The sequence below is a fragment of the Manis pentadactyla genome, chromosome X, assembly GCF_030020395.1.
Source record: "Manis pentadactyla isolate mManPen7 chromosome X, mManPen7.hap1, whole genome shotgun sequence".
In the NCBI taxonomy this organism is placed as follows: Eukaryota; Metazoa; Chordata; class Mammalia; order Pholidota; family Manidae; genus Manis; species Manis pentadactyla.
Genome location: NC_080038.1, coordinates 143297695 through 143318930, shown reverse-complemented (window position 1 = coordinate 143318930; position 21236 = coordinate 143297695). Strand labels below are relative to the sequence as shown.

General features: G+C 48.3%; 1 protein-coding gene across 7 annotated transcripts in view; it reads right to left on the bottom strand.

Annotated features, from left to right (window-relative positions):
* The window catches only part of MAMLD1 (mastermind like domain containing 1), a 111829-nt gene extending 90798 nt beyond the window's left edge, over window positions 1-21031 (bottom strand). For all 7 annotated transcript variants that reach the window (XM_036908388.2, XM_036908391.2, XM_036908390.2 and 4 more), the window contains exon 1: window positions 20764-21031. The gene's annotated coding sequence lies outside the window, so the exon portion shown is untranslated. The remainder of the gene's footprint in view (window positions 1-20763) is intronic.
* Between the last annotated feature and the right edge of the window lie 205 nt (window positions 21032-21236).

Genomic DNA, 21236 nt, shown 5'->3' with positions numbered 1-21236 from the left:
CTGAAATTACAAACACAAAACCAAACTGCATAAAGATAGATGTATAGATAAATGACATAGAAGTAAGGGTCAAGAAATAAATCTTAAATTTATGTTCAGATGATTTTTGACAAGAGTGTTAAGACAAAGTAACAGTCTATTCAACAACTGGTACTGCGACAGCTAGATATTTACATGCAAAAGAATGATGTTAGATCCCTTTTCCACTATGCACAAAACTATCTCAAAATGGAAGACAGACCTAAGATGTAAGAACTAAAACTGTCAAACTCTTAGAAGAAACACAGCAGTAAATCCTTTTGACCTTGAATTAAGCAATGGTTTCTTGGATATGGCATCAAAACCACAAGAGATAGCACTAGATAGATTAGACTTCATCCAAACCAAAACTTGCATGCTACAAAGAATACTAACAAGAAAGTGGAAACATGACTCAGGCAATGGGAGAAAATATTTGCAATCCATATATCCAGTAAGGGCTTAGTATCCAGAATATATAATGAACCATTACAACTCAACATATAGAAAGGCAAATAACCCAGTTTAAAAACGGGCAAAAGATCTGCATAGACATTTCACCAAAAAAGATGTACAAATGACCAATAAACACACAAAATGATGCTTAACATCAGCAGCTGTAATAAAAAAGACAGAAAATTACAAATACTGGTGAGGATGTGGAGAAATTGGAACCCGTACATATTGTTGGTAAGATTGTAAAATGGTGCAACTACTTTGCAAAACATTTGGCATTTCCTCAAAATGTTGAACATGGAGCTACCATATGACCCATAAATCCCACTCCTAGGTATATACCCAAGAGAAGTGAAAGCTGGGTCCACACAAAATCTTGTACATGAACGTTCCTAGCAGCATTATTCATAATAGTAAAAACATGGTAACAACTCAAATTTCTATCAGCTGGTCATGGATATATTATTTGTCAATAAATAAGAATGAAGTACTCATACATGCTAAAACATGGGTGAAACTTGAAAATATTATGCTAAGGGAAAGCAGTCAGTCACAGAAGGCTACCTACTGTACACCTCCATTTATAGGAATATCCAGAATATGCAAATCCATAGAGACTGAGAGCAAATTGATGCCTGTTAGGGGCTGAGGGGGAGGGGGAATGGGGAACTGCTGCTCGTGGGATGTGGTTTCTTTTGGGGGTGACTAAGATGCTCTGAAATTATATAGTGGCGATGGATGCACAGCTCTGTAAATATACTAAAAACCACTTTAAATGAACTGTATGATATATTAATTATATTGACCAATAAAACTGCAATTGCTCCAAAGAAAATGCAATACTTAGATATTCAATGTAATAAAATGCGTATAGGATCTGTACTCAGAAAATTACAAAATGCCTATGAGAGAAATAAAGATCTAAATAAATGAAAAGACATACTGTGTTTACATTGATTAGAGGACTCAACATATATTTCAATTCTCCTCAAATTGATCTATGATTTTAATGCAATTCCTATCAAATGCCCAGAAACGTTTTTTTGTAGACATAGATGAGCTTTTTCTAAGATTTCTATGGAAAGGCTTAGGTCCTAGAATAAAACAATTTTCAAAAACAAGAATACAAGGGGAGGAGACATTCTACCTAATATTAATGTTTATTATGTAGCAACATTAATCAGGACTCTCATTGTCAGAGGAATGGGCCCATAGATCAATGGAGCAGAAACAGACCGACCCAAATATGCCCCACTAATTTTTGACAGAGATGTAAAGGCAATCCCGTGGGGGAGGGAGAGCCTTTGCAACAGAGTTCTGGAGCACTTAGACATCCAGGGGCAAAACAATAAACCTCAACCTGACCCTCACACCTTATACAAAAATTAGCTCAAAGCAGATCATGGTCTTAAATGTAACATGTACAACCATAAAACTTAAAAATAATAGAAAATCTTTGGGATCTAGGGCTTAATGAAGAGTTCTTAGACTTGAGAACAAAAGCATGGTCCATAAACTAATCTTGTGAAAGACCCTGTTAAGAGGAAGAAAAAAAGACAACCTAATGACTGGAAGAAAATATTTTCAAATGACATATAGGACCATGGACAAGTACGTAAACTATTTAAAGAATGCTCCAAACTCAAAAGTAAAAACAACACAAAACAAAAAATTCCACCAAGAATCCAATTAGAAAATGGGCCAAAGTCACGAACAGACATTTCATTGAAGAAAATATACAGATGTCAAGTAAGGTAAAGAATTTGTTCAGTGTTACTAGGCATTAGGAAAATGCAAATGCAAATGACAATGAGCTGTCACTGCACACCTGAACCACAGAGGTTCAGGACTTGGGGTGAAGCAGGGTGAGAGGGAGATGGGTTCAGTTACAAAAGGGCAACATGTATGATCCTTGAGGTGATGGAACTGTTCTTTATCTTGACTATAGTAGTGGTCATGTGAATCTACATATTTGATAAAACTGCTTTGAATTAAATACATGCACATGTACATGGTACATGTAAGATTGATGGACTCTGAATAAGGTGGATGGATTGTATCACTGCCCTTGTCCTGGTTGGGATAGTGTACTATATTTGTGCAAGATGGTACCATTGGGGGAAACTGGGGGAAGGGTACATGGGATCCGTGTTGTAGTATTTCCTGCACGTGAATCTACAATGTTCTCAAAATAGCAGTTTTTAAAAGTCAAACTGCAAGTCTTCTGTAATTAAAACAGTGTGGTATTAGAGGAAGAACAGACAAATCAACCAATGGGATAGAATGTACACCTAGAAATAGACTCAAATATATGTGGAAACTGAATATATAATAAAAGTGACATTTCAAATCACTGGGGAAAAGATGGATGTTTATAAAAATATGGCCGTGATAACTGAGTAGCCATTTGAAAATAAGCCAAGACCCATACAGTGTAACTGTCTACAAGAATGAACTCCAAATGGATTAGGAATCTAAATGTGAAACCTTGAAACCCTGCAAGCCCTGGGAGAAAATTGGGTGAAGTCCTCTTTAACCTGGGTATGAGGAAAGGCTTTCTAACTGTGACTCAAAATCCAGGTGTGATATAAGAAAAGATTGATATTTGACTGTATAAAAATGCTTTTGTATGGCAAAGAAAAACAAGTGACATATAAAAACACCAAACAAATTGGGAGGAATTACTTGGAACACATATCACAGATTAAAAAAACTAATATCCTTAATACAAAAACTCTTAAATCTGAGGATAAAAGACTAAAAACCCCATAGAAAAAGGAAGACATGAACAGATAATTCACACACACACACCCCAGAAAGGTTTTACAGCATATGAAAAAATGCTCCAAGTCACTCATAATTAGAGAAACACTAATTAAAGATGACCAAGATACCATTTCCCACCTATCAGATTTACAAAAATTAAAAAGTATAGCAAACACTTTGCTGGCAAGGCTTTAGGGGAAAAAGACTCCTCACACATTGCTGAAGGGAATACAAATTGGTAAGACCTTTCAAGAGGGGAATTTGGCAATACCTAACCAAACTGTGCATGTGTTTACTTTCTGATACACCAATTCTACTTCTAGGAATCTACCCTGAAAGACACACCTCTAACAAAATGAAAATATACAGGGCCCACGTTGTTCATGGCAGCACTGGCTGTAATTGCGAAATGCTGGAAACAACCTATGTGCTTATACAGAGGCGGTGGTTGAATCGTCTATGGCACATCCACACGATGCTATATTATGCAGCTGTAATACAGAATGAGAAAGATCTCTGAACTGATGTGGAGTGATTACTAGGACATACTGCCACATTAAAAAAAAGCAAAGCAAATAACCGTATTAAAAAATGGGTGGAGGATATGAACAGACAATTCTCCAGAGAAGAAATTCAAATGGCCAACAGGCACATGAAAAGATGCTCCACATCACTAATCATCAGGGAAATGCAAATAAAAACCACAATGAGATATCACCTCACACCAGTTAGGATGACTACCATCCAAAAGACAAACAAAAACAAATGTTGGTGAGGATGTGGAGAAAGGGGAACCCTCCTACACTGCTGGTGGGAATGAAAACTAGTTCAACCATTGTGGAAAGCAGTATGGAGGCTCCTCAAAAAACTAAAAATAGAAATATCATTTGACCCAGGAATTCCACTCCTAAGAATTTACCCTAAGAATGCAGGAGTCCAGTTTTAAAAAGACATATGCACCCCTATGTTTATCACAGCACTATTTACAACAGCTAAGAAATGGAAGCAACCTAAGTGTCCATCAGTAGATGAACGGATAAAGAAGAGGTGGTACATATATGCTCAGTGAAATAAGCCAGGCGGAGAAAGACAAGTACCAAATGATTTCACTCATATGTCGAGTATAAGAACAAAGCAAAAACTGAAGGAACAAAACAGCAGCAGACTCACAGAACCCAAGAATGGACTAACAGTTACCAAAGGGAAAGGGACTGGGGAGGATGGGTGGGAAGGGAGGAATAAGGGTGGGGAAAAAGAAAGGGGGCATTACGATTAGCATGTATATAGTATGTAGGGGGCACGGGGAGGGCTGTACAACACAGAGAAGACAAGTAGTGATTTTACAGCATCTTACTATGCAGATGGACAGTGACTGTGAAGGGGTATGTGGGGGGGACTTGGTGAAGCAGGGAGCCTAGTAAACATAATGTTCTTTCTGTAATTATAGATTAATGATAACAAAATAAAAAAAAAGAAAGAAGGCAGGCAGAGAAAGACAAGTATCAGATGATCTCCCTCATCTGTGGAGCATAAGAACAAAGCAAAAACTGAAGGAACAAAACAGCAGCAGACTCACAGAATCCAAGAATGGACTAACAGGTACCAAAGGGAAAGGGACTGGGGAGGATGGGTGGGAAGGAGGGATAAGGGGGAAAAGGGAGTATTACAGATTAGCACACATAATGTAGTGGGGGAGCAGACATGGGGAAGGCAGTATAACACAGAGAAGACAAGTAATGCCTCTATAGCATCTTACTATGCTGATGGACAGTGACTGTAATGGGGTATGTGGTGGAGACTTGATAATGGGGGGAATCTAGTAATCACAGTGTTGATAATGTAATTTATATATTAATGATACCAAAATAAAAAAAAAAGAAAGCAAAGCCTCAAAGAGTATCTATAATATGCTACCCTTTATGTAAGAAAGAAGGGCTGTAGGAAAATACTCAGATATCTGCTCATTTGTGCAATAAGAAACATAGGAAATCAAATGAGGTTGATTTTTACAGAGGATGAATGGAATGCAGTGGAAAGCATAGAAGTAACAGGAGGTGTTGCCTTCTATACAGTTCTAACTTCTGGGATAATATTATTTCACATGCTCAAAAAAAAAGAGAAAAGAACTAAAATTAACAAATATGGGAAAACAACCCTCCCAAAGGAATCTGAACAGAAACAAGTAAACTGAACCATATTCAAATGACCACACTGGGGACAGGGAATGGCGCACCAGCCCAGGTAACTTTGTTAACATGGCCATTGGTCAATATACCTTTAAGTTAAGGACAAAAATAATTCTAAGCAAATATCGTATTCCAGTTAACAGGCTTCTTTTCATAGAGTTGTGGGCTAGCAATTCTGAAACTATTTTCTGGTATTCTAGGATTCAGTAAATGAGTAAATATATTATGGACAATAGGTTTTTTTCACTGTTGTAAATGGGAGTTACAAATAGGGAAAGGGGATAGAATGAACTTTATGTTGGATTATGATTTGGACGTATCAGTGTGAACCCACGGTTGACAGATGGGTAGGTAGATGGATAGACAGAGAAATTACCATAATGACAGAATTTAACAAAATAATAAAATGAAATGTAGATGCAAGTTAATTCATTTCCTAGCTTTGTAGACTGAGAGGGTCTACTAGTAATGACATTCCTGTAGAAATGAGCATACATCTGGTACCCAGATCTTGGTTTCCAAATACCATTCTCAGCTAAAAGAAAGGAGGGCTCCTTGAAAAATGGCTGAATTTTAGGGCTCTGGCAGAAAATATACATGATGAGTCTGGAGCATCTTGTTGTGCCAGAAATTAAGGCCAGGGTCAGAGATGATTAGGAACATGCCAAAAAGAAGTAAGAGCCAGCGTAAAGAGGCTTCCACTGGCCAAACCTGTGACCATTTCAGCATTAAAATAATGATAATAAAGGATACTTACTGAATGAAATTATAATCCACAAGGTCACCTGACATAAATAAATAGAGAAGTAAATAAATGAGGGGGAAGGAAAGCACTGACAGTAGAAAAAGCCAAATAATAAATATAGAAGGGATGATGGAATTAGTCATTTGACAACCAGTATAATAAACTTGCCTCAGACAAGGGTCACCCATGGATGCCACACCAGTGACTGACAGCATTCCGAGTAACAGGATATTAACATAGCTTCAAAATCTAGTCCCATAAGGTAATTACAAAGGGGAACAGAGTGATCTGACAGTGGAGAAACCTGGGAGACACCACATGAACCAAGTGATCAAGGGTAACATCCCCAGTAATGAGACAGACACTGTGTACCTCACATACGGCCCACAGACACCATGTACGTGATGTAGGGTGCACTGAGAAGGTCCCAGCTTCCCTCTTGCGCGATTCCTGCCTGAAGTGCAGAACCTGAATCTAATCATGAGGAAGCATCGGACAAACCCACAATCGGGGACATCCTGCAAAATAAGGGTCCTGTACTCTTCACAAGTATCAATGCTACAAAACACAGACTGAAAAATCATTCCAGATTTAAGGAGCCTAAACAACCAAATGCACCATATGGTCCTGAATTTTCTTTTGCCCTAAAGGATATTACTGGTACGGTCAGAAAACTCTGAGTCTGATATTAAGATCTTTAGATTAAACTGGTACCAGTGTTAGCATGATAAAACAAATGTGCGATAGCTCAGTAAGCTTTAAGATGGTTACGTGTTGAAATAATATTTTAGGTAGATGGGGTTAAATAAAATATTATTTAAATTAATTTCATCTGCTCCTTTTTTTACTTTTTAATGTGGCTACTAGAAAATTTGGTATTTTATGTGTGGCTTGCAGTGTATTTCTACTGGACAGCACTGGCCTCATTGATAAATGGTTTTTCAAGTCTTTGCTCAATCTCACCTCCTCAGCAAGGTCTTTGCTGGCCACCCTATTTAAAAGTGCACCCCTTGCTGGCACTCTGCAACTCCCCTCCTTGATTAATTTTGCTTTGAGGCACTGAATGCCTAGGACATACTGTATGTTTTACTTCTTTATCTTGTCTATCATTGGCTGGCCTCACTGGCTACCTGTCATGGGAGGTTTCTATTTTGTTCACTCTGGTATCATCACCCTGACACATCTTTAATGTACATAAGATTTTCCACCTTGGCTGTTAGGTAGCCTGCTATGTCTTAGTGCTCATGTACCTGGCCTACCCTTCCTTCCATCTATCTGTCCATCATCCATCCATCCATCCATCCTCTAACAGTGCTGGGCACATACTAAACACACAAAATATCTATGTTGAGTCAATTTTTCAGAATGGCTTTTGACCAGTTCCTGAACTGACCAGCACCCAAGTTCCAGTTGTGGATTACTTGGGCTCCAGTTTCATAACAATCCCTGACCTGTCCCAAGGGGAGAAGAGAGGCAGCCCAATGGTGCCTAACCACCTGCGAGGTCCACAGCAGAGAGAAGGGTATTGGGGTCTGTGTGCCTTTCCCACCTCCACGTCTGCCTTGATTTCAAGGCCAAAGCCCCTAACAAATCTGAGTGGGGGAGAGGGAATACATGTTTCTCCAAGGGGCAAATAAACAGCCATCAGGAACCACGTGGGCAGAGAAGCAGATACACTTAAAAGCGCTGGTCAATTTCATTTTTCTTGGACTGAAAGCCTGCCTACCTTTTTCAGCAATTCAGACAATCACTGAATTTTACTTCTTGAAAGAGGGTCATATACTCTGCTGGTAAAATCATAGTCTCCAAATAGAACCATCCGACCCAGTAAGAGGAAATGTCAGAGAGCTCTCCACCCGACAGGCCAGTGCTTTCATCATAGGGATGGGAACCATGGGGCCCAGAGAGGGGAAGGCACTTGCCTGGGGTCACACAGGGAGGCAGCAGAGCTGGGCCTGGCACCCAGGCTGCCTCCCTCCCAGGCAGTGGTCCTGTTCCAGGCCACAGGACTGGACGGCTGGGCACAGATAACAGGTGGTTGGGCTGGAACGGAGAAAAACAGCCCTAGAACTGGAGGCTGCGTGCGGAAGAGCTGGGCAGATTTTGTAAGCACCCTGTGAGTTACAGGTGGTCAACACATGTACGTGACTTAAAAATAAACAAATAAGCAAACATGCTGAGTACTATGCTGGTGCAAACTGTTGAGAAACTAAAAGCTGCTTTTAGGCAAGGCAAACTTACTACAAAAATAAGGGTGGGGTGGTTTGGGTTCTTTTTTTCATAATGAAAATTAGCAAATATGAAGTCAAACTTAAAACAGTCCATATGTTTAAATTAAAATAATTCCAAAAACAAGCCCCCAAGGTCCACCCCTTCCTATTATTTAAAAAGTCTGTTTTATTTTAACTTAAGTGTTGGTACAAGACCAACAAAATTAAATATTTACTTTAGTTGAGAACAACTCTTGGTTGTTGGGGGCAGGCATGGGGGACAAATATTCCTTTTTGATAAGCTACTATTTGATAGCTGGAAATGAAAATCTCTCAGCCCTGTGTTCTGCTGGCCACAGGCCCATCGGAAGGGGGTAGCTGGGCGGTGCCTCTGTGAGGGTCTGGGAGCTATGGGTGGGGCTGAGGGCGGAACGCCTGCCTTCGGGGCTAGCTCAGCTCCAGGCGGCTTGCAGCGGTCCCAGCTCCAGCACCTACCGTGTCAAACCGGTGGTCTCTAAGGGAACTTCTGCTTTGCCCATTCTTTGGTCGTAAGTGAATATGTATCAACTCTTTTTGTCTTTACCCAGACTTCTAGGGCTGCTTTCATCTAAGTAACTGCCACAGCCCCCGCCTACCAACCGAAATGAAACCCCCACCCTTGGAGGTCTCTGGTCATTTCAAAAAGAACAAATTATGATTGATCCTTTTCAAATATTTTAAGCAGCTTAAAGAGTTTAATTTGCAACTCAGAGAATCATGAAATGTCAGAGCTGGAGGAGTCCTTCAGATGCCCCTACTCAGTTCCTTTATTGTATAGATGAGGAAACTGAGGCTCAGCACTGGACATGGAGGCTGAATCTGGGTGGACATTCTCCCCACTCCAGCACTAAGGACCCCTCCTGGACTCAGAAAGCTGGTCCCACAAACAGTGAACCTTCCAAAGGGCAAGTGTCAACTGCCACACCTTCCAACGTGCGGGCCACCATTGTCTCCGGCTGGTGACCTGACAACGCCTAGAATTACTGGGTGGCATCTGCTTTCAAGTGACTTGCACGATTCCTCCCCCTCCAGATGAATAATGAGGCAAAGACCGGGACACTCTGACATAAAGGATGGGAATCAGCACCAGTCTGCACAGTGACCCGGTACTGAATACCGATTTTCAACATGCTCTCCACTTACGCAGCCCTGGCAAATCTGGCTGGTCTAAAGAAAGAAAGAAACCACGGCGGCACACCTTGATCTGTTTGCAAGTTCAAAGCAAACCAGCACTCGTCTCTTTACAAAGGACGGGGAAAGCCCGAGCTCCTAGCAACACACTGCCTTCCAAAGGCTGTTAACTTGGTGAGGTGGGGCCACGGGCTCAACAATTGTATGGCACTGCATGGCGACAGGCTCAGCAAGACCAGGACCATCCCTTGGAGGGTTCAAACAGCTTTTCAAACCTGTTATTTACTCTCTCAAGCTTCCTTGGGACCTGAGCATCCATTAAGGCCCAGGACACGGCTTCTAGCCATCTGCGGTCTTGCACAGCTCCCGACTTGTCAAGCCACCTTGGGCAAGCACAGCCCCCTCTGAGGGCCTCAGTTTCCCCATCTGTGATTTATGGGCCCTCCTGGCCTTCCCGTGACAAGTCTTCCCACATAGGGTGGCTGTGGCCAGTGGAGGAGGGCTGTTGGAATTGAGTCCAGCCAGCCTCTTCCCTCCCGGGCAGACCCTCCCAACCAAAGCGCCTACACGCTCCTACTGAGCCTTCTCTCCAAAGAGAACATGACGCTCCCTCAGGACAGGACCCCAGCCGGGTCCTCTGGCAGGTCCACCCCCGGTTTTCACAAGGAGCTGGCTGGACCTTTTCAGTTATTTAGGGGGAGAATCAAGGATCTACTCTGATCTCTTGAATGTGGAAAACCAAAGGGAAGCATCTGTGTTTCAGACCCCACCTGCTAACTTCCATGGCGGCAGGCGGGGACCCTCTGCCATGCACTGGGCCAGATACACACACTCTGGCCCCACTGTGGGCTGAGTGAGCAGGACCCCTAACCAGGCATGGCCTCAGGAACCGTCTCGATCCCAGACGCACGGCATGCCAGAGACTCTTTTATGCTAGTTTGCCTGGGTGTAACTTACACAATGTCAAAGGAAGGGACAAAAGAGCTTTTCATGTCAAAAGAGATCTACTTTTCTTTGGTGAAATTTCTCAGGCCAAATGGGAAGGCAAAACAAAGAGTGACCAGTGCCACTAAAGACAGCAACCTGAGAGCGCTCCCCGAGCCAGATGTCAGCAAGACCGCCACACCAACACCAGCTTTTTGGACTCTCCCACGACACTGCTAAGCTGGGTAGGGCTGGCATGCTCATATGCCCATCTCACAACAGAAGAAAAACTGCAGCTCGGGCAGGTTCACAGACGTGCCTAAAATCCCACGGCTGGCCCATGTCCTGTACCGAAGGCAAAGCTCACTGTTCCTCCCACCACATCACAGTGTTTCCGGGCCCACGTGCTCAGCAGGCATGGCCGCACAATCAATCTGGCACAGCCCAAGGCACCATACTGAGGTGTTCTTAACCTGTCTCAAAGGGTCCCCCAGGAAACCATGAATGGGCTTCCAGAAGAGTCTATGAGCCCCTGAAATTAGACACACCACTGCATATACTTGGGCAGTGGTCTAGGGAAAAGACTCCCAGTTTTCATCAGATTCTCAAAGAAGTCCACAACCCACAAAAGGCAAAGAGGGCCTCTGCTCCAGAGAGACAGGAATTATTTTTGTTACGATCTGAGACTCAGGAGACCAGCTGAGGTCGGCTTCCCTGGGGGCAAGCTCAAAAGAGCCCTGGCAGTCAGGTGGTCCTGGCTGCCCCCAGTGTCATGAACAGAACCAGCTTTATGCAGGGCATGGTACCACTTGTGGGGGGCGGAGGTCCAAGAGGGCCCCAAAGAGCAGATGCTCTCCAAGGCAAGGCAACTCTTGCATCCCTTAATTCAGACAGGTTCCAGACTCTCCTGAGGAAAGAGTCACATGAAGGGGTAAAGGGCTGAAGATGGGACCATTCTGGGTAAGGGGAGGGGCTGATACGGGGCAGGGGCAGGTCTAGGACCCAGGAAGGGGAACATGGGGGCACTGAACCAAATTTGGTTTGCAAAGGGCCAGCAACAAAGGTGTGGCTGAAAAGGCCAGACAGCCTGTCCCCTGCTATGTGGGAAACAAGGGCTTCAGACCTAATGCCTTCTGTCTGGGTGCCACCTTCCAGAAGGGATGTGGTGAGGATAAGAGAGACAATGTCAGCTTCTAGTTCTCAACTCCTGGGGCAAAACATGCTCTAAAAGGCCAAGTGCCTCTCCTTCCTGGGGGAACAACGGGTTCCTGCTTGTCTGCTGCCAAGAGGGGCGACGTGTGAGCGCGAAGTCCAGCTCTCCAGAGCTGCTCAGAGCGAGGAGATGAAGACCCGCCCCCCGCTCACCTGCTCATCACCCTCATCCCACAAGTCTCCTTCCTTGGACTTGGAAATAGAAAGCAAATGACATTGTGAAGGGCTCCTGCCCAGGGTCTGAGAAGCCAGACTTCCCAGCTACCCAGAGCGGGGCACAGGCCTCTGGCTCCCACAGCCACTGCTGCTGTTTGGGGGCTGGGGTGGGTGCAAGAGGTCTGCTGGGCTGCCGGGGGGCCATGACTCTGGGGGATGCAGGAAGGGAAGCCCACTGGCTGACTCCCTGTTAGGTGCATCTTGCAATTTCATTGAAGCCCTGTTCTGAACAGGTCCTGCCTCAGGAGCAGGCCCTTGGGAGCCTCCAGCCTGATAACAGCCTCACCTCTGCTGTGGGATGAGAGCTCAGCAAAACCCCATCAGAGGGCAGGAAGGGCTCCCAGGTCGCCACCTGCGCGGGCCATCAGTCCCGCTCCAAGGGCAACACCCGGGCTGAGTTGGGCGCTCTGGCTGCCAGTGAGCTTAGTGCAGTGACGCCCTCCACACGTACAGGGCTCATCTTGAGGGCCGTGGCTGCACCTAACACTTTACCCCCCTGCTGGGGGAATCCCTAGAAACAACCAGACTGTTCTCTTTAATTTGAATGGCAGCACAATTATTTTAACACCAAGAATGTCAGATTTGACTCCATATCCCCAAAATTAATTTTAGAGTGGTGGTGAAATGAAATGGCGCACTTCTTTGAGCTTTTGTTACAACATCTTCGTACAGCAAACTGCAAAGAAAATGTAGTAATTAGAGGTTAAATTGATCCTTGACAGACAAGTGGCTTAGAAATACTGTGCCCTCCTCCCCAAACCCAGCATAATGCACACTGGCCTCTCAGAATTACACACTCAAAGCACGTGACATTGACAACCGTGCTGAAACTACTGCCCCACTCAAAATTCTGAGGGCGGCGCTGGAACGTCCAGAGGCAGGTATGAACGCTGAGATCTCATTAAGAGCAAAACCCACACAAGCCTGGCAGCTGCCAGCAGAGCCCCCCCAGCCACGCCCTCCAAGGGGCTGGTTGCCCAACTCGCCATTGGCGACTTGGAGACAAGACGCTCTCCTTTCTGAGGCACCAATGCCTGGGTCCCAGATTCATCCTTAATGCACAACGGCCCCTCTTCAGCCAGGTCTAGGCTGGGTTCTGACTGGAATGAGCCCCTCTGCTGTCCTAGCGACGCTAAGCAAAGCCTGCACTGACACCGGACAGAGTATATCTCACTGCAGCCCCACTACCCTTGCTCTTCCTCACAAAGGGGTCTGTGTGACCATGGGTGCAAAGTGGGTGCCCCAGGTCCAAGGAGGTGACTGAGACCAGGGGTCTGTGTACTTTGGACCCCCTTCACTGTGTCTCCTCAGGGAAGTCAAGCCCCTCCTGGGGTGTCATTTTCCTATAAAGTCACCGGGATTTACTCTTCCAGCTCGAAAATTCCCTGTCTTTCAGCATCTGAGTTTGTAGGTGAGTTTGGGCATCTGTGTGTACTATGTGCAGGAACTGTGGTCAACTAAATAATGGGGCCATACAAAGGCAGGCAGAGCTGGAGCTGTCTCCCTCCCCCACCCTCTCCATGTCACTGAGCCCCCAAAAGAAGGTGGGAGTAAGGGTTTCAGGTTCAAATGCTGAGCAACATATAAAAGCACTATTCATTGGGGTGGGTGGGGGTGGGCAGGGTTCAGACAACTGGATAGAGGACATGAGGTTGCCCAAAGCATCCAGGGTGGCTTGATTTAGTTTCTCTCCTGCCTCTAGTTCCCAAATGTCCTCACATTTCCTCCAAAGATGGAAGCTGCAAGCTGGGGCCACGAAGGCCGTCTGACCCCAATGCCATTCCCTGGCTCAGGCCCCACACCCTCCAGCAGACCTCTTCATCAGCAGAAATGTGTCTCTGTGGCCCAGTGTCCAGGTTACTCCCACAAGTGGAAGAAAGGGGAAAACAGCCAGCTGGCTAGATCCCTTTCTAGCATGATGGAATCGCAGGCTCAGCCCCATCCTCCTCTGGGCCTCACAAAGCAATTCTCAGCCTTACAAAAACAGCATTTCTCTGAGAACTGGCACATGCAAAGATGCTCCACATCACCATCGGGGAAATGCAAATCAAAGCCACAGTGAGATCTCACCTCATACCAGTTACAAGGGCCACTATCCAAAGGCCAAGAATAACAAGTGTTGGCAAGGATGTGCACAAGTAGGAGCCCTCCTGCATTGTTGGTGGGAATGGAAACCGGTGCAGCCGCTGTGGAAAGCAGCATGGCATGGCGGTTCCTCAAGAAACTAAAAACAAAAATACCATTCAACCTAGTAATTCTACTTCTAGGAATTTACCCAGAGGAAACAAAATCTCTGATTTGAAAAGATATGTACACCCCTATGTTTACTGCTGCATTATTTATAATAGCCAAGATATGGAAGCAACCAAAGCATCCATTGATAGATGAATGGATGAAGAAGATGTCATACATATACACAATGGAATATTATTCAGCCATAAAAAAGAAAGAAATCATGCCATTTGCAACAACATGGATGGATGTGGAGGGTATTATGCTAAGTGAAGTAAGTCAGGCAGAGGGAGACAAATACCATATGATTTCACTTTTAAGTGGAATCTAAAAACAAAATGAAACGAATAAAATAATAATAGACTCCTAGATCCTGAGAAGCGACTGCTGGCTCCCATTGGGGAGGGGTTGAGGTGGCTGGTGAAATAAGCGAAGGTGATAAAGAGGTACAAAATCTCAGTCATAATATAAATTAGTCACAGGGATGAAAGTAGGGCATACAGAATATGGTTAACAGTTCTGTAACAGCCTTTTATGTTGACTAACTACACTTGTTGGGGTGAGCATCTAATAATGTAAAACAAAACAAAACGGCATTTCTCAAACCCCATTTAATGGGTATTTACTGGGCAGAGCAAGCAGCAGGGTACACTGGGAAAGGAAGGTGGTTGGGCCCCCTACCCCGAGGAAATGGGGGGACTTCAAGGCTGGGACACAGGCTGTGCAGAAAGTGGCACTGGCTCCCAGAGTCAGAAAGCAGCCAGGACAGGACTGGGTTGCAAAGGATAGCCTCCTCCCCCAGGATCAGGAAAGTCCACCCTCGTGTAGGTCAGGGAGGAAGTCGAGTCTGAAGCTGGGGTTCCAGACAGGTCCAGCAAACCCCCTAGGGAAGGAAAGTTCTAAAAGACTTTGCAAAGGGCTTTTTCCTTCTGCCACTTCTTAGGCGCTGTCTCTGGAAGCCTTTCCTCCAGGACGCACAGTCAGCAAAGGCCCTCGATACATGCCTAGCCCAGTGGGAACTTTTGGAGTTGTGACAAAACTGATTGCTTTAGAGATTATTTAGAGGTCAGATTTCAGGGGTCTTGAGGCCTGAAGGACATCAGGGAGGCTCTGTGAATGGGAGAAAAAAGAAAGCAACAGGTAGAGGAGGGAGGGAACCCAACTCTTTGCTTCCATCCCCTCCCCCTGCAGAAAATGCTCCTGAGGTCACTGGGAAGCAGGACCCCACTGGGGCTGAGCATTCTCATCCTCGCAGTCTAACACAAGCTGCAGTTCCTCACCTCCGCAGGACCCCCTAACTGCCCACAGCCGCACAGGGCCTTTTATCCCTCTGCTACATCTGCAGAGCAAGTGACAGCAGTGACTACCAAGCAAGAAATAATCATGGCAGTAAAGCCCGGGCACTTGCAGGCAGATTGATGAAGTTTCCCTCCTCAAGTCCCGACGATGTTTCAGGGCTGAACGTCTGAAAAAAATCAGACTGCTTCCAACCGAGCTTCACGAGGCTTCTTTTCCTGTCGTACAGTTGACTGGTGCTGCCTAGGTTACCCCTTGGTGGCGTTGTGAGAGGTGTATGATGGGAATTGGTTTATTGTGCTGATCCATAGTAACCGACTCCTGTTCCTCCATCATTTATCTCCCTCTCCAGCCACATCTGGGTTGGTCTATTCATACTCTCAGCATTCTATCTGCTCCAACGAATGCTCAGCCTTTTCTGCTTGGATAAGGAGCTTTTTAAGTTACATCTATTATATGTATATCAACATTTATGGCAGCAAGATAATTACCAAAGCGCTCAGAGGATAAAAGGTCCTTCTTTATAATGTTCCCACCCCCCCCATCCGTTTTTTAAAAAGTCAGTATATTAACATTGAGCAGGACAGTAGTAGATTCCCGCATGGCTGCTGCATCCTCAAATTTGGAAACGGGAGTTTTAAAAAGCACCCAGCTGGGCTAGGAAGAAAAGATTTAACAGTGAGCTCAGAGCCCCGACTACAGTGGGCCACATGTGCGTAAAGGGAAAGCCTTTTTGTCCTTGAAATCTTTACTAAGTAACTGTAAAGCAGAAAATCTGCTCTATATTAGATGAGTCCTTTGGAAACATGCCCATCTAATTTCAAAGAGTTTAGATCCCGGTATCTGTAAACCAACCCAATGATTAGGAGGCCTGCCGTCAACAAGTCCTGAGATCACTGGATTAAGGGGACTGGACAAGAGGCCCCCTGGGTTGCCTTCCAGCCTCCAACATCTATGCTTCTGGGTTAGGAGTTCACACTGGCAAAAGACACAAAGAGAGGGAACACTTCCCACTTTTATATTGTTTTGATTGGCCTTCTGCCAGTATTTATTCCTTCTTCTCCCTGTCCCTCGAAGTTTCAGCCCCATTTCTTTATAGATCTCTTTTTCCCAATGATGTTTCACTTGCCCAAAAAATGACTATTTCATTCACAAATCACAGTGTTTGTTAGAACTGGAAGGGACTCAGTCAGACTCTATGGTTGTGGAGGGGGGAGGAAGAAATAAGAAAGGAGGACGGACTTGCCCAAGATCACTCTGCTAATTAGTGGAAAGAGTGTACTAGAATACAACTGTGCCAACTCCTGGGTTAATTCTCTCTCCAATGCATTGCTGCTAGAAAAAAAATTCAGAATCTTAGCAGAAAAGGTTTATTGCATATAGGAAGCCCCTTTAAAGAAGGAGAGTAGCCAACAAGTGTCAGAAGAAATCACTTGTCTGAAATCAGTTCCTGCCCATTTCATAAACCCAAACAGCAATTGAGTTTCCTAGGAATGGTCTTTTGACAGGTACATTTTAAGCCTTTAGGTGATCAGCCTAACAGTCAAAAAATGATATTAAATATGCTGGCTAAGTTTTAAAAATATCCCTTTCTTTGGTGAAAAGGATGGACAACAGTAAGTCTCCTACCTTAAGATGCAGTGAGTGTGTGTAGCCCCCACTCTCAGTCCAGCAACAGGCTATTTCCGGGTTGAGGTTAAAAAATTCAATGACGTTCCTGTTTCAACCCACACATCTGTGTCACTGTCAGCGTCAGTGGCAGGAAAACAGACAAAGTCACCCTTTGCTGATGATTTCCTAACATGGAATTTCCTTGTATCTCCTCAAGCCTTTCTTCTTCCAACGCCAAACTGTTTTTTTTTTCCCCTCTCAAAACACACTGTACTGAAGGCAAACTGAAAATGGTCATGACCAGAGAACGATGCTTTAGATCTTATAAGGAAGAGCTGCAGCATTTTGTGATATTTTTAAGGGTGGGAGGAGGACTGCTAGTTTTTCTAAAACCAAGTAGGAACAAAACAGAGATTTCCTCTCAGACATCTGGGAACCTCTCAGCCCCTCTTTCTTTCCCTTTTCCTGCCTCCTTCTTCCCAAGCACCACTTTGAGTAACATTCTTACATCAGTGTTGAAGGAAACACACACTGGAGGGACGCATGGGGAGAGGCCAAGGCTGTCCCAGAGCCAGGGTCAGGCGCTGGAGAACCACCAAAGCACAAAGCAGTATAGGAGCCCATCACGTCTCTCTCCTCTGGAGGCTATCCTATTTAAAATGCAAGCTGGCCATCAAGTGAAAAGAGGGCTGTTACTTTAAGGGGAAGAAGCTCATTAGCTGCTCTGGCTGGCAGCAAACAGCTGGTCTGTCCGGCAGGTTCAAGGCCATTTCAGCTTTTCTCTTATGGAGGCACCATATGTTCCATCTCGCACATCAGCAGCTTTATTTTCCAACGATCTTGCTCCAGAAGGGAAACACAAAGGGGGGAGCGGGGAGGAGAAGGCAGAGCCTGTGGTTTACCCTCTGAGTACTTTCTTGTGGTTTGAGATGCAGTAGGGGGGGGGGGGTAGTTAACGCTTCGCCTCCTATCCCAAAGACCAGAGAACATTTTGACCGACACTTAGGCATAACCTCTAGAGATGGGAGGGCTGCGGAACAGGGGAAAGATACGCATAAAGGAACAAATAATACGCTCCCATGAGATTAAATGGGATAAAGTGGCGGAGGCGGCGAGAGATCGGGAGGAATCCGACTTCGCTCCAAGACCCAGCAGTCAAGTTTGGACCCCGCCCTCTTCTCCTTGTCTATTTTTCTTATTGTCAGTATTCCCTTTCCGAACAAACTTCACAGCTCGGGGGCGGGGGCGGGGGCGGGGGCGGAGCAGGCTGTGAGACTGGCAAAAGGTTACTTCTCACACTGTTTACCATTCCTCCGCGCAAGTCCGGGCTCCCACAAATTTGGAGGGAGGAGAGTTCAGGTGTAAGGAATACGGGCCCGCTGAATCCTCAGTCTAACGAATGGCGGCAGCCTGTGCGTCCGGGGCACCCCAAGTGCCCGGCGCTGGGTCAGTGCAGAGGCGGCAAGTCGACGCGCGCTCTGGAGCTGCACCCTTGTCTCCACTGCCCGCCCAGGCTGCACGAACCTCGCAGGCAGTGATTCCGACTCCCTACCAGCTTCCAAACAAAGGGGGCGCGCGGAGCGTCTGAACCCCTGAGGGGGGGCTGGATGGGGCACAAGGGCGCGGGAGGGTGTGAGGAGTATAGCCGCAGGGTGGCGAGAGCCTCAGAGTCTCCACCGCCGACTCAGCCTCCGGCAGGCGCGACAGCCGCCTTGAGAGCCGGCGGCGATGGGCACGGGCTGCAAAGCGAAACCGAGGAAAGGGCGCCCCCTATGGCCGCGCCCTGCGAGCGCAGCGGCGAGCCGCGTCTGCCCACCCCGCTGAGCGTGCGCCGCCTGTGGCCTCCGCGCCCGCCCGCTCGCGGAGCCGTCCGGGCCACCGGGGCCCAGTGTGCCAACGCCGGCAGGCTGGGGGCGCGGCGGCGCCACAAGCCGGGGGCTCTCCACGCCTTCCAAGGCTCCCGCACAGGGTCCTCCAAACCCAGCGCCCTCCCCCACCGCCTACACTTGCCCTCCAGTACCGAACGGCGTGAAGCCACTGGGAGGCAGCCGCCCCCGCCCCCGCCCCCTGCCTCTGCGTCCCTTTCCCCTTCCCTCTTTCTAGCCTCCTGGGAAACAAAGGGGCTTTTTATAAAGCGGATTGTTGGCGGCAGCGGCGACGGGAGTGGGAAGGAGGGGGGATCTATAAAGACAAGAAGAGATGGGGTGGGGGCAGAAGCTGTGCGGCCTCCGGGAGCCTCGGGCGGCGGCGGCCGGGAAGCCCCCGCGGGTGCGCGGTCGACCCCGCCCGGCCCGTGGGCACCCGGCTGGCGGCCGGCGCCTGCCTAGAACTGGGCTGTGCCGCTGCGATGCTGCCTGCTGGCTCACCGCAGCCCGGGAACACGCTCGCCTGGGCCTCGGGTCCGGGGCCGGTGGGGGCGGTGCGATTCTTGCGGGGCCTTCCCCGGGAGACCCCGGCCCTCTTCCCAGCCAAACTCTTTCGAAATTGCACGGGCTCCGGGAGACTTTTCGCCTTTGTTCCAGCGCAGCCGCCTCTGGTACGCTCGGCTCGCTCGCCCTCACAATGTCCCGGAGCCGGCCTCGATCGGCTACTCGAAACGGCGCGCTCGCCGTGGGGACAGAGCCCCAAGGGGCTTTCCCTTTGCTGCCCAACGCAACTACAAGTCATCCCAGCAAGTGGTTCTCCTCGTCCCCCAGCCATCCTGCGCTCCTGCCCGTGCACACACGCACACCCACACTCGGGACGCCTTGCTGAGCCGCACCCAGCTGCGGGAGCGCTGCGGGGCGAAGCCGCCGGCCCGAGGTGCGTCTGTTTGCTCAGGTTCCGACGACTTCAGGGCAGTTTACCAGCAGGCTAATCCTAATAACCTGAGTGTCTGCTCAGTCCGCATTTAATCGCGTATCAAAATAAGAGGGTACAGCCAGCTTTCCAAGCGGCCTCGGACACACTGCATCGGGACGTAGCCGGCCGAGCCAACTGGCCACGAAAAGTATTTGGCTGCGCTCCGGGGGGCTTCCCGCCCGCCCTGGCCGGCGCCGGGCTCTGAGGCCGCCCCTAGGCCTGGGTGCTCGCAGCGCGTGAGTGCCGGGAGCTCCGGGCAGGAGCCCAGTCGGAGCTGCCTCGAGCCGCCAGCTCTACTCCGAGCTGCTCCCCGGAGAACGATTTGGCAAGGGAGGGAGCGCAAGGCAGCTGGCTCGGCGCGCACACACTCCACACTCCCGCTCGGTGGCGGCAAACCGGGTTGGGGTAGGGTGGGGGAAATCCCGTGCCCAGCGCCCACTGCCGACTGGCCTGGGCTCAGGAAGCTGGCAAACGGAAGGCAGCATCGCGGCGGGTGTCCGGGCAGCAAGCAGCCCGAGGGGCGCCGGGTCGAAGTGGGAGCCCTTCCCCTAGTCCGGCAGGGCCGGGGAAGCCCGTGTGGCTAGCGCCCCTCTGCCTTCCCTCCCCGGTACTTAACTGATCTCGTCCGATTCCAGAAGCCCGGTGGGCGTTGGGCAGCAGGCAGAGGCCGCAGTCCCGGGCGATGCGGGCTGTGCTCAGCCCGGCCCGGCCCGCCTGGTCAAAGACGGAGGCGGCCACGGGAAGCGCTAGGTGGGCCGTGTGCTCGGAGCAAACTTTGGGGTCCCCTGCCTCCCCTACGACGCGGACCACAAGTGGGGACCGCAAGTGCTCCCGGAGCCCCCAGAGCACTCGGACCTCCAGCGCCCGCCCTCGGCCTTACCGTGCTGCGGAGCTCCCGCGGCGGCGGCAGCGGGGGCAGTGCCCGAGGGGCGGGCAGCCGCCGGCGAGGGCAGGCTGGCCTCGGACGCCCGCCGAGTGGTCCGGCCTAGCTGCAGATCACCCCCTGGCTAGCGACCGGTGCGCCCGCGCCTGCCCGCCGCCGGCCGCTTCAGCTCGTGGCCAAGTTCATGCCGGCGGCGCTGCAGTGGCGGCCTCAATCCGCTCGCTCCATTCCCACCGCCCGGCTCCGCGCCGCGCGCCCGGAAGGTGGAGTTTCGGGGGTTTAAGTTACTGATAGGCATTTCTCACTGCTGTGTCACTCGGAGAGGAGGAGACACGCACGCCGCACACTCACACACCCTCACACTTACGGCGACGAGCGGCTCCGGCCTTAAAGGGGAAGCCGCGCTGCCCCACCCGCGACCCCGCCGGCCCTGACCCCCTCAACGCCGAGGTACCAGGCCCAGATGCGGC